The sequence below is a fragment of the Nicotiana attenuata genome, unplaced genomic scaffold (assembly GCF_001879085.1).
Source record: "Nicotiana attenuata strain UT unplaced genomic scaffold, NIATTr2, whole genome shotgun sequence".
NCBI lineage: Eukaryota > Viridiplantae > Streptophyta > Magnoliopsida > Solanales > Solanaceae > Nicotiana > Nicotiana attenuata.
This window is the reverse complement of record NW_017672105.1, coordinates 127512-140702: the sequence shown is the minus strand read 5'-3', so window position 1 is coordinate 140702 and position 13191 is coordinate 127512. Positions and strand designations below refer to the sequence as shown.

The window sequence follows — 13191 nt, the reverse complement described above, 5'->3', positions numbered from 1 at the left end:
CCTTCCTCGGACTCAATTTCTGCAACTAGAACTGATTTGCCAGCATACCTCGAAACGGAACCAACATAGCACATAACCGTGCGATCAGCTAATCAACAGCAACCTCCCCAACTTGGCTCAAAGCCATATATCAAGACACACTCGATAACCCATAATACTTTTTACTCTAATGATGTCACAATATCATAGTGAGATTAAACTCAAATCATCTACAAGTTTTGTGAAAGCACAGATCATCTAGCACTGAAATCCTCTACAAATCTCGCATTCATCCCCATACCAGTTGAGTCCACTCCCTTGAGCGACCCGAATTTATCAAATTTCAACACGTACTCTTCAATTACACATGAGATCTTTCTAGCATACACATAGGGACCATGCCACTTAAGAACACTCCGCAGGAGATAACCCACCTGCTTCACCTCAATTTAGTATTTCAGCACACCTTCCATCGACATACACATAACACAGTCATTTAGTCTTCCTGAGTCTGAACTCATACCGCCACACGTAATGCACTTCACTCCCCAGCTAGGAGACATGAAAATATTCTTCACGCGCCCATAACTCGGACTACACATCAAATCATAACAGGAATCGAACAGTTAACAACTCATCTATTATTCGGCAGACTCCTTCGTCACTACCAAGATCACATGGATACATCTCGCAGTACTAACATACTCATCACATGGATATCCAACCGCCATTCCGGCTAATAAGGACAATACTGAACATATAAGTTCAAAACACTTGCTCACACAATCAAAGCCTCAGTGCTTAAGCCATAGGCAAAGATCCGGCCTCAAGTCCTCCAGACTGGCCCAACATCAAATTCACGGAGATTACATCTCGCCCCTTGATCGGGGAATCACTAGCCATCAAGGCACATACAGAACTGAGCGCTCGCGTGCGCATACAGACGTGTGGAAGGAATTTCAAGAGTTATATCTCAAGCTGAATCAAGTACGCACGATAAGAATTCCAAGAAAGTGAAGTTTTCCTAAAGGTTCTGCAGCCTCTCGAGGATAAATACAGACGTCTCCATATCGATCCGCGAGACTGTACTAAACCTGCTCATGACTTGTGAGACCTAGTAACCTAGGCTCTGATACCAACTTGTCATGACCCCAATCCCGGTCGTGATGGCGCCCAACACTAATGCTAGGCAAGCCCGACCAATTTAAATACTCTCAACCCAGATACCCAATCCGTTAACAAATAATACGATTAAAATAGAAAATATCAAGGTTCCAATCCGAAACTAATAAAATAGTATGGAAAAATAATAACGAATATCCCAACATTCCCCAATAGATCTGGAGTCACGAGTCTAGAGCCTCTAAATGTAGCAGAGTATTATATTCATAGTAATAAAGAAAGTCTAGGATAGGAAAAGACAAATGCAATAAAGGGGAGAAGTCGGGTCCTGCGAACGTCAGGCAGCTACCTCAACAACTCCTAAACCGAAATCCAAGAAGACAGCAAACAGCTCCACTAAGTCTCCGGAGCACCTGAATCTGCACACATGGTGTAGGGAGTAAAGTGAGTACTTCCAACTCAGTGAGTAATACTTGTAAATGATATCCTGAGGGTTTGAAACCCCGGATTTGCACATCATAGTGCTGTATTATGGTGACTTGCACGCCAGGTATGAGCGTGGGGTAGAGCACCGTTGGGGATTGCGACTTGGTCCGTCCCGGTTGTTGATTTTACTGCGTAATTGACTGAAACCTACTTGATGCTATCGTGATTTGGGTTGATTGCCATGTTTTGGGTTTCGTGCCGATTATTTGAATCCTTTAGGGATTATTATCACTGTTTTCATGACACTTAGCATATTAAATGATTTTAGTCCTGAGTTAAACCCTGTTTTGAAATGTGCAGTCATATTGTTAAAGTTTAAAGACTTAAATTGCATTTTTCTGATGTTTTGAGTTAAAAGCTATTACTTGACATTGCCCGAGTGGCTCATTTGCATGTTCTGGACTGAGGATGGATCGGGCTGCACGCCGCAGCGATACTATGATGATATTGCGCTTGGGCTGTAGGAGCCCCTCCGGAGTCTGAACCCCCACAGTGAGCGCGGGTACCCAAATGGATCGGGCTGCGCGCCGCAGCGGTCATGTGCATTGCATTGCATTCATGCATTTTATATCTGTTGGCCCTAATTGTCATTGTTTGTTGTTATTTTATCGTTTAACGTGCTGAATCATTGATTATAGCTTTATATTGTAATATTTCGGGATTTCTTACTTTCAGCCATTATATATGTTTATTACTCACTGAGTTGGAAGTACTCACTTTACTCCCTGCACCATGTGTGCAGATTCAGGTGCTCCGGAGACTTAGTGGAGCTGTTTGCTGTCTTCTTGGATTTCGGTTTAGGAGTTGTTGAGGTAGCTGCCTGACGTCCGCAGGACCCGACTTCTCCCCTTTATTGCATTTGTCTTTTCCTATCCTAGACTTTCTTTATTACTATGAATATAATACTCTGTTACATTTAGAGGCTCTAGACTCGTGACTCCAGATCTATTGGGGAATGTTGGGATATTCGTTATTATTTTTCCATACTATTTTATTAGTTTCGGGTTGGAACCTTGATATTTTCTATTTTAATCGTATTATTTTTTAACGTATTGTGTATCTTGGTTGAGAGTATTTAAATTGGTTGGGCTTGCCTAGCATTAGTGTTGGGCGCCATCACGACCGGGATTGGGGTCGTGACAAGTTGGTATCAGAGCCTAGGTTACTGGGCCTCGCGAGTCATGAGCCGGTTTAGTAGAGTATCGCGGAACGGTACGGGGACGCCTGTACTTCTCCTCGAGAGGCTGCAGAACCTTTAGGAAAATTCCATATTCTTGAAATTCTTGTCCTGCGGCTTTGTGATTCGAGAACTTAATTCCTGTATTCTATTCTCTCGCNCCCGGTATATCACATTGTGACGCTATATTGAGGCGAGACACGTACTCTATGATGAGTGCGGGGTCGATTGTGACTGGGGATTTGACCTAGTCCGTTCCGATTGATGTTCGTACTGTGTTCTTGACTAGAAATTTGGTAGTAATCATCTTACTTGGGTTTTATGAATATGTTTGGGGCCTTGTGCCTATCATTTGCATCCTTCAGGGATCCTTATCACTGTTCCCATGATACTTAGCATATTTCATGATATCAGTCCTGAGTTAGACACTGCCTTGAAATGTTTGTAAATAAATAAAGGTTACACACTTAGCTCTATAATTCCTAATAATTGAAACTAAGAATGGACAATTTGACTGTGCCCGAGTGGCTTGCATGCATATGTATATCTGGACTGAGTGTGGATCGGGCTGCACGCCGCAGCGAATGCTACGATGATATTGCGTTTGGGCTGTAGGAGCCCCTCCGGAGTCTGAACCCCCACAGTGAGCGCGGGTACCCAAATGGATCGGGCTGCGCGCCGCAGCGGTCATGTGCATTGCATTGCATTCATGCATTTTATATCTGTTGGCCCTAATTGTCATTGTTTGCTGTTATTTTATCGTTTAACGTGCTGAATCATTGATTATAGCTTTATATTCTAATATTTCGGGATTTCTTACTTTCAGCCATTATATATGTTTATTACTCACTGAGTTCGAGGTACTCACTTTACTCCCTGCACCATGTGTGCAGATTCAGGTGCTCCGGAGACTTAGTGGAGCTGTTTGCTGTCTTCTTGGATTTCGGTTTAGGAGTTGTTGAGGTAGCTGCCTGACGTCCGCAGGACCCGACTTCTCCCCTTTATTGCATTTGTCTTTTCCTATCCTAGACTTTCTTTATTACTATGAATATAATACTCTGTTACATTTAGAGGCTCTAGACTCGTGACTCCAGATCTATTGGGGAATGTTGGGATATTCGTTATTATTTTTCCATACTATTTTATTAGTTTCGGATTGGAACCTTGATATTTTCTATTTTAATCGTATTATTTGTTAACGGATTGGGTATCTGGGTTGAGAGTATTTAAATTGGTCGGGCTTGCCTAGCATTAGTGTTGGGCGCCATCACGATCGGGATTGGGGTCGTGACATCTAATAATAGAAGGGAAGGAAGGGTGTGTAGTCCATATAGTTTCAAATCTAAAAAAAATTTTGCGAGGTAGTGGACAGTATTGTAGTTCTAGTTTAATGGGACAATGATCTGAATGGGTACGTGGGAGGTGTGTCACAAGTGCCTCTGGGTATTTATTTAGCCAATCATAATTGGCTACAATACGATCAATACGTTCAAGTATATTGAAATTATTATGCCTCCTATTAGTCCATGAATAACGACTTCATTTATACCCTAAATCAGTTAAATGGCAATAATTTATACAGTCGATTAATTTGTTTGAACGTGAATTATTAATTTGAAGTCCTCCAAATTTATCAGCAGCATGTGTTATTTCATTAAAGTCTCCCCCTAGGATCCATGGGCCTTTGTAATTATCATACACACACATTATATTTTCCCATAAAGACTTTCTATTTGCCAAATCAGTAATAGCATATATGGCAGTAAATAAGAATGTAAAAGGAAAAGGGTGCACCTGAATGTGACAGTGGATTTCTTGTGCAGTTGTTGCCACTGGTTCAACATTAAGAACATTTGAGAGCCATAATATGATGATTCCTCCAGACTGTCCTATGGCAGCTACCTCTATCATACCAGTGAAGTTGAAGTCTTCCTTCAAAATTTGGTGGCTTTGACAGTGCGTTTCCAAAAGAACAACCAAAGATGGCCGGTTGTGATCAAGTAGTGAACGAAAGTTTCTTCTAAAATCAGTTGATTGAGCTCCTCTGCAATTCCAAATAATGAAATTCATATGGTTATTGACTAGCTCAAGCATTTGACTACTCCTTGTGTTCCTCCGATTGTTGTTGCTCTCTCCTGGACGAAGACGGAATGTGGGAAGTAGAAGCATTGCATACTCTCCCACATCTAGGTTTGTTGTGGGCCTTAGTCGAAAGGATATTGTCATTAGGTTTGGAGGACACCTTATGAATATTTTTCTTTCGTATTCCTCCTTCTGGACAAATACCTTGATTCCATCGAGCCATGCATGAATTGGACGTGTTTCCCTGTTGTAGACGACTGCTGCTTCGAGTTCTGCCTGAAAATTCATGTCTTGTTCTAGTGGATTGGGATGGTGGGATGGTGATGGAGTTGGAGTTGGAGGTCTTATGGGTTCCAATAGTGGTATATGTGGTTGTGGAACCATGTATGGTTGAATCCAAGGTGTGGCAGGAGTGGTGGGATAGAATGGCATTTGAAGAAGATGTGGGTGAAGGTGAGTGGGATCCCAATGGTGTTGGGAGATTGAGAGGGTGATATGGTGCAAGATAAGGTGCTTGCATCATCGACCAATGGTATCTTTCAAATATATCCGTCCCTAGTTGCATTCCCTCCACTACTATTTGCGCAAGATCCCTCGGATTGTTGATTAGAATTGTCACCTCTTGGTGGTTGACCTCCATTGTGAAGGTGAGTGCATGGCTTTGAAGTCCTGTCTCGAGCCAAGATGCCGGAGTTGGTGGTGCCTGTGGTGTCTGAGCAGTGTAGATGATTGTGTTTGGCTCATGATCAGATGTGAGGGAGGAAGGGAGTAGGGAGTTTGATTGTGTTGTAGTCGGTGGATGTTCTGCCTGTTTGGGTTGTTATATGGTCTTCATAAGTGATTAAGATTGTATGGAAACATGTTGTAAGTTGAGAGGAAATATTGAAGGATTGATTGAGTGAATTTGTTTCGGATTTGAACAATGAACTAGAGAAGAAACAATCTTAGTGGTTGATATGGGCGGTTTGATTGATGGAGTTGGTGGTTGTGTGTTAGATGGAGTTGTCGAAATGGAAGTGGAGATATCATGATGAGCTATTTGCATGGGAGCTATAGTAGGGTTTGTCGAGCTCGACGGTGTACTGGTAAGCAGAGTCAAAGAATTTATTTTTTTATTGGATGGATTTTGGAGTAGGTTTTCTTGGGTTGCTGAGTAAGGTGTATTTGAGTAGTGTAGTATGTCTTGCATGTGGGGAGGGGTAACATTTCCTTTTGCATGTGTTGTGAAAGGTGTTGGAGGTTGATATTTTTCTAATTGGGCCGATTGAATTCTTGGGTGTAGTGATACTTGAGTGGGAATTATAGGGTTTGAAATGGAGATTGACGGTGGATTATTTAGGGAATCATCATTAGTGGAGTCATTTGAAAAAAGCTTAGCAAATTTATTATTATTAAAAGAAGGTCTTGGTGGTATTGTTTGATTTATATTATGATTAATAGGAGTGTTAATATGATTAATAGATAAATTAGTAAAAGGAAGAGTGTTAGGAGTAGTTATCATGTCTATGCCATCAACATGCATACCTGATTGTCTTGTAGGATTTGCCAACGAATCTGGCATATTTTGGAGTTGATTTCCTTTGTAGTAGTTCATTTTCCTGATTGCCTTATTGGGAAATTGATCAGTCTTCCATTCTTCAGTAGTGGGTAATTTTTCCGCAGCATAGTCATACATATGTTCGTTGTACATATGTTCGAGCATGCGTGCAAAGACTAAGCAATATATACTCTAAGCTAGTTGAACTGTGTTGCTTGGTCATCGTATAGTGGTCCTTGTGTTTCAAAAAGAGGTGCCAAAAACCAGTTTTGCAGATAGAGCTAGGAAGAATTGCAGATATGTTACAATGTGATTTTGCAGAAGTAGTTAATATATACTTATGATGCTGATGGTATTTTTGTTGTTTCGTAAAATTATATATTTATCTTGGAATCAGAACCATATTACCCATTTTCTACAGGATATAATCTTGTCATTTTGATTGCTTATTAGTTTAAATTGATAAGAAGTTAGATGGGGTTTCTGCTCTTTTTTTGTTGTTGTCGTTGGTTCAAAAACTAATACTAAAGTTTTTTCATTGGTGATATGTAGTATCATATAATATTTGGGGGAAAAACATACCTACTAAAGTTTTTCCATTGGTGATATGCAGTGTCATATAATATTTGGGAAAAAAGCGTACCTCCAATCGTTATACTTGCTTCATATATTTATATCATTATAACGGGAGTCTTTATTTCTCTGTTGCAGATCCAAGATTTGTTCTTGCTTGCTTGGGAAAAATAAACATGACTTATGAGAGTGATTGAGACCTGATTATTCATTTTTATGAATTTTTGCAAAGTAAGATCAACCTATTCCATCTTAAAGGGTGCTCCAGTGCATGTGAATCTGTTTATCCTTTATGTTGTTGTTTACCTAGGATGTGTATGCATCTTAAATTGAAATACTATAATGTGATAAGTTGTGTAGCAGTATTTATTTTTTCAGCTCTGTGAACTGTCAAGTTAGATGGGTCAGGTAATGTGGTGAATGGATTGTGAACTAGGACACCACAAGTAACAGTTTCATTATAAATTCTTCCTACTCCTATGGAGCCTGGATTTTTTGTTCTTGTGGATTGCTAGGCCTTGAAACATCTTTTTACCAATAGGGCTAACAGAAACAAACTTGTCTTACATATGAAATTCAGTATGATTATCTTTTATGCTCGAGGGATTTGCGTTTCTACTTTTAGGTAGGTCAGAGATGGTGCAATTCATCTTTTAGCTAGATCAGAGATGGTGCGTTTCAATATTGTAGCACTTCGGGCTTTATCTGTGTGTGTTACCTTATTTCGCTTAGCTCTGGGGATGTAGAGATGAATACTATATGGTAGCGGCAGGAAATTCTTTAGCCTTAAATCGGGATATTCAGGAAGAACAGGTTGTTCCAGCTCGATACCGTCAAGAATTCTTGACTATTGCATGGGAACAGGTTCATCTTCGAAGTATTTTTCCTTTTCAATATTTTTCTATTGGATCTTCCCTCATTCCTTTTATCGAACATAATGATGCGAATCGATCTTTAATGAGTTCTAATATGCAACATCAAGCAGTTCCTCTTTCTCGCTCCGGGAAATGCATTATTGGAACTGGGTTGGAACGACAAGCAGGTCTAGATTCGGGGGCTCTTGCTATAGAGCACAGGGGTTAAATTTATGCAAATTCTGATAAACAGCATGCCAATGAACGGTGTCTCACATATTTTCACTGTGCTTATTTATCTCCACATGCACTGGAGATTGAAGGAGTTTTACATTCATTTCTTAGAAAATATGCTATACTCTTCGACTTTGTTAGGGTCTTAGCAATTTTTGCTTTGATAGTTCTTCTGAGTATTCACTATGGTCTCAAATATTGATGTATTGCCACAGGAGATTGAAGAAGTTCTAAATTCATTTCTTAGGAAGCAGGCTATTTTCTTTTCTTGAGGTATGTTCTGTATATAGCTTTTCTTGATTACCATATTCATTGTATTCTTTTATCTTGTCAAGCTTACATTGTTCTCAATTTGAAGTGTTTTCTAATTTGCAATCTCATTAGTATCTGTCATGCTATCATATGAAAGACGTCTATTTATTTGCTTTTATTTCTCTCTTATTGGCTCTCATGTGTATCTAATTTTGAACACAGGAAAGCAGATCAGGAATTTGAACTTGAAAGCGATGAAATAATTTAGTGTCAAGAGTTTGCTAATTAGTGGGACTAGTATCAAAAGTTTACTAATTTAGAGAGGGTGCAACTTGTCTGCAGAATATTAAAACCATTCGTGCCTTTATTCCAAGAGGTTGTGTTTTGAAAAATATTGTTTGACCAGCTGTTGGTGGTTCTTTTACTCGATTGCTCTGTATTTTACTACTATGAAGTTGCTTGCATAAGGAAGCTCTTCCTGGAATTGCCACACATCTTTCTTTCAAGTGTTTCTGAATCTTCTTCTCATCTCCTACTTCATAAGCGAATGAATGTGTATTCACGACTTAATGCATATTTCCAAGTTGATGGAAGCATAATTTTCGTGCTAAATAATCAAGTATATTTTTGAATATGGGTTCTTGTATACGATCTAAAACTACAGGGGTGTGTTTGTCGTCCTTTTTAGAATACTGCCATCAATTTTCTCATATGTAGTAATCTTCTAACTATTACTTGTTATTTGCTTTCAATAGATAAATGAGTATATATGTCTCATTGTTGTAGTGTACGTGAGGGAGATGCCATCAACTCCCCTCGATGGATTCTTTCTCTTGTTGTTTTAGCTCAGATGTTCTCCTCTCACTAATGCTGCCAAGTTTTGTTACAACATGTAGTGGAACATGGGAAGCCAGATGTCACGACCCGGATTCCCACTCTCGGGAATCGTGATGGCGCCTACTAATACGAGCTAGGCAAGCCAATTAATTTCACAACTTACCCTTTTTACTCATTTTTTATTCATTAGCAATTTTAATAATTATAATAATAATAATATTTAAACAGCGGAATTTAACATAAGCGGAAGAAAGAAGCCATAAGCTATCTGAACATGAATATCTAATACAACTGTTTGAACCTCGACTACCCAGAATTGGTGTCACAGTATCACAGACTGTCTAAGATTTACTACATACAAAGTCTGAAGAAAATATCAATACACTATTTCTGAATATAAGGAAAATGAAACAGGAAATAAGGATAGAGGAAACGCCAGGGCCTGCGGACACCTGCAGGTCTACCTTTAATCTCCGCGTGAACTGAAAATAGCCTTCAACCTACGGTCCGAAGTCTACAACACTGGGGTCTGCACAAAAGAGTGCAAAGTATAGAATCAGCACAACCGACCCCATGTGCTGGTAAGTGCCTAGCCTAACCTCGGCGAAGTAGTGACGAGGCTAGGACCAGACTACCAAATAAACCTGTGCAGTTGTATAATATACAGCGGAAAGTAACGCAGAGATAAACAAATAAAGATGGGAGGGGGAAACATGCTTCGGGGAATAACAAGTTAAAACAGAATATCAAGAGCATTATTAAGGAATCAAAAACCACCCTCTAACAAGAATAAGGAAAACAAAGGCAGATTTCACTTTCTTTTCACATCTTGTTGCAGGCATGCAACCCGATCCCATTTTCTGTGTCTCATGGAAGGCGTGCCATCCGCTCCCATTTCATTTATCATTGTTGCGCATGCAACCCTATCCACATATAATATTGTTGCGGCGTGCAACCCGATCCATATATAATATTGTTGCGGCGTGCAACCCGATCCACATATAATATTGTTGCGGCGTGCAACCCGATCCATATATAATATTGTTGCGGCGTGCAACTTGATCCATATATAATATTGTTGCGGCATGCAACCCGGTCCATATATAATATTGTTGCGGCATGCAACCCGATCCACATATAATATTGTTGCGGCGTGCAACCCGATCCATATATAATATTGTTGTGGCCTGCAACCCGATCCATATATATAGTATTGTTGCGGCGTGCAACCCGATCCATATATAATATTTACAATTATAACGAGAGTCCCGACAAGGGATAAAAAAAGGTCTAAACTATCCCGGCAAGGGATTCGACAGCATAAGTAAATACGTCCCGACAAGGGAGAAACAGCTATAACCAAACTTGTTCCAACATCTAGCTACATCAGCTATAACCCAACTTGTTCCAACATTCAACCGCCTCAGCTATAATCAAACTTGGTACAACCTCTAACTACCCCAGCTATAACCAAACTTGCTACAACACCTAACTACCTAAGCTATACCCAAACTTGTTACAACACCTAACTACCTCAGCTATACCCAAGCTCCTCAGCCTATAACCACAATCCTTACCTAACACAAAGAATCATAAACCTAAGTATCCGTAATATCAATTAGGAACACAATGCAAGGGAACCACGACTCAACAACAGCCCGGCAAGGGGGCAACATAATGATCTCTTCTCTTTCTCAAATTTACTTCACAATTCACTTCACAACTCGAGCCACTGCTCTAGAGGTTCAATTGTCACTTATACTTTCACAATTCGTTATACAACTGGAGCCAACGCTCCTCAACGTTCATAGGTCACAATTCTTTTCACAACTTTGCACAACAATTAGAAATTTTCACCAAGGCATGAATAATACAACGAAATCATAAAAATCACAATATAAGACCCACGGTCATGCTCGACACCAACGTATAGATACTCGTCACCATGCCTATACGTCGTACTTAACAAGAAAACAAATAGCAAATAAGACACACTCCTAATCCCTCAAGCTAAGGTTAGACCAAACACTTACCTCGATGCCACGAACACAATTCACGATCCAATTATAGCTTTACCCCTTGATTCCACCACCAATTCGCCCGTATCAAGTCACAAGTTACTTAATTACATCAATAAACGCTAAAAGAATCAATTTGAATTCATGAAAATGGATTTTCCAAAGTTTTACCCAAAAAGTCAAAATCGCCCCCGGTCCCACATGGTCAAAACCCGAGGTTCGAACCAAAACCCACTTACCCATTCCCCCACGAACTCAAATATATAATTTGTTTTGAAATCGGACCTCAAATCGAGGTCCAAATCCCCAATTTTTAAAAAACCTAGGTTATACCCAAAACACCTAATTTCCCCCATGAAAATCATTAATTTTGAGTTGAAATCATGTTAAAAGATGTTAATGAGTGAAGAAAATGAGTTAGAAATCACTTACCAACGTTTTGGAGAAGAAAGGTTGTTTGAAAAATTGCCTCTTATGTTTTTGGGGTTTTGAAAAATGAAAAATAACTGAAAATCCCGTCTAAATATACTATTCTCAGATGCCCTGTGCGGACGGCACAAAATCAACTGCGGCCGCACAGCACTACTTGTGTTCTGCAGTGAGAGGTCTTAGTAATTTGGCCATAACGTTCTCTACAGATGTCCAAATGCCTATTATAATATGTTTCTGAAAACTAGATTCAAATATCTACAACTTTTATGTTTGAATCATTCCCAAATCCCTTGTATATCAAAAGATATGAGCTTCCGAAGTCGGACCAGTGAATCTGTGCGGACCGCACAAAATCAACTGCGGCCGCACAGTCACCAGTGCGGACAGCACAAAAACTACTGCGGTCAGCACTGCGGGTTCAGAGGTTTGCACTTCTCTGAACCTGCAACATCCATGTTTTTAAGCCTAAGACATCCCAGGACCTACCCGAAACTCACCCGAGCCCTCGGAACTCCAAACCAAGTGCATACAAAACCTCAAAAATATCCTACAGACTTATTCGTGCGATCAAATCGCCAAAATAACCTCAATAACAACGAATTAAACCTCAAAATCAAAGAATTTTTCTCAAACTTCATAAAACATCAATTTTGCAATTTAGGTCCGAATCACGTCAAATGACATCCGTTTCTCACCAAATTTCACAGAATCATCTTAAATCATATATAAGATCTGTACCGGGCGCCAGAACCAAAATACGGGCCCGAAACCATCATGTTCTAATCAAATTTTATTTCAAAATACTTTAAACAATTCCAGAAAACAATTTTCTTTAAAAATTTATTTCTCGGGCTTGGGACCTCGGAATTCGATTCCGGGCATACGCCCAAGTCCCATATTTTCCTACGGACCCTTCGGGACTGTCACATCATGGGTCCGGGTTCGTTTATCCAAAACGTTGACCGAAGTCAAATTAATTCATTTTATAGTCAAAATTTATCATTTTTCACAGATTTTCTCATTTAAGCTTTCCGGCTACACGCTCGGATTGCGCACGCAAATCGAGGTGAAGATAAAAGAGGATTTTAAGGCCTCAGAACACATAATTTAACTTAAAAGTCATCACATTCTCCACCTCTAAAATAACCGTTCGTCATCGAACGGACAAAAGAAGGAAGTACCTGAGTCGGGGAAAAGATGGGGATAACGGCTCCACATATCGGACTCGGACTCCCAGGTCGATGCCTCAGGAGGCTGACCTCTCCACTGAATACGAACAGAAGGAAAACTCTTCGATCTCAACTAACGAACTTGCCGGTCTAGGATAGCCACCGGCTCCTCCTCATAAGACAAGTCCTTGTCCAACTGGACAGTGCTGAAATCTAACACGTGGGATGGATCGCCGTGATACTTCCGAAGCATAGACACATGAAACACTGGATGCACGACTGATAGGCTCGGCGGCAATGCAAGTCTATAAGCCACCTCCCCCACTCGGTCAAGAATCTCAAACGAGCAAATGAACCTAGGGCTAAGCTTGCCCTTCTTCCCAAATCTCATCACGCCTTTCATAGGAGACACTCGAAGCAATACCCGCTCACCGACCAT

General features: G+C 40.2%; 1 long non-coding RNA gene across 1 annotated transcript in view; it reads left to right on the top strand.

Annotated features, from left to right (window-relative positions):
* The window catches only part of LOC109211861, a 15080-nt gene extending 6226 nt beyond the window's left edge, over window positions 1–8854 (top strand). The window contains exons 2-4 of the long non-coding RNA XR_002065786.1: window positions 7095–7187; window positions 8260–8317; window positions 8519–8854. This is a non-coding gene — a long non-coding RNA (uncharacterized LOC109211861). The remainder of the gene's footprint in view (window positions 1–7094; window positions 7188–8259; window positions 8318–8518) is intronic.
* The last annotated feature ends 4337 nt before the right edge of the window (window positions 8855–13191 follow it).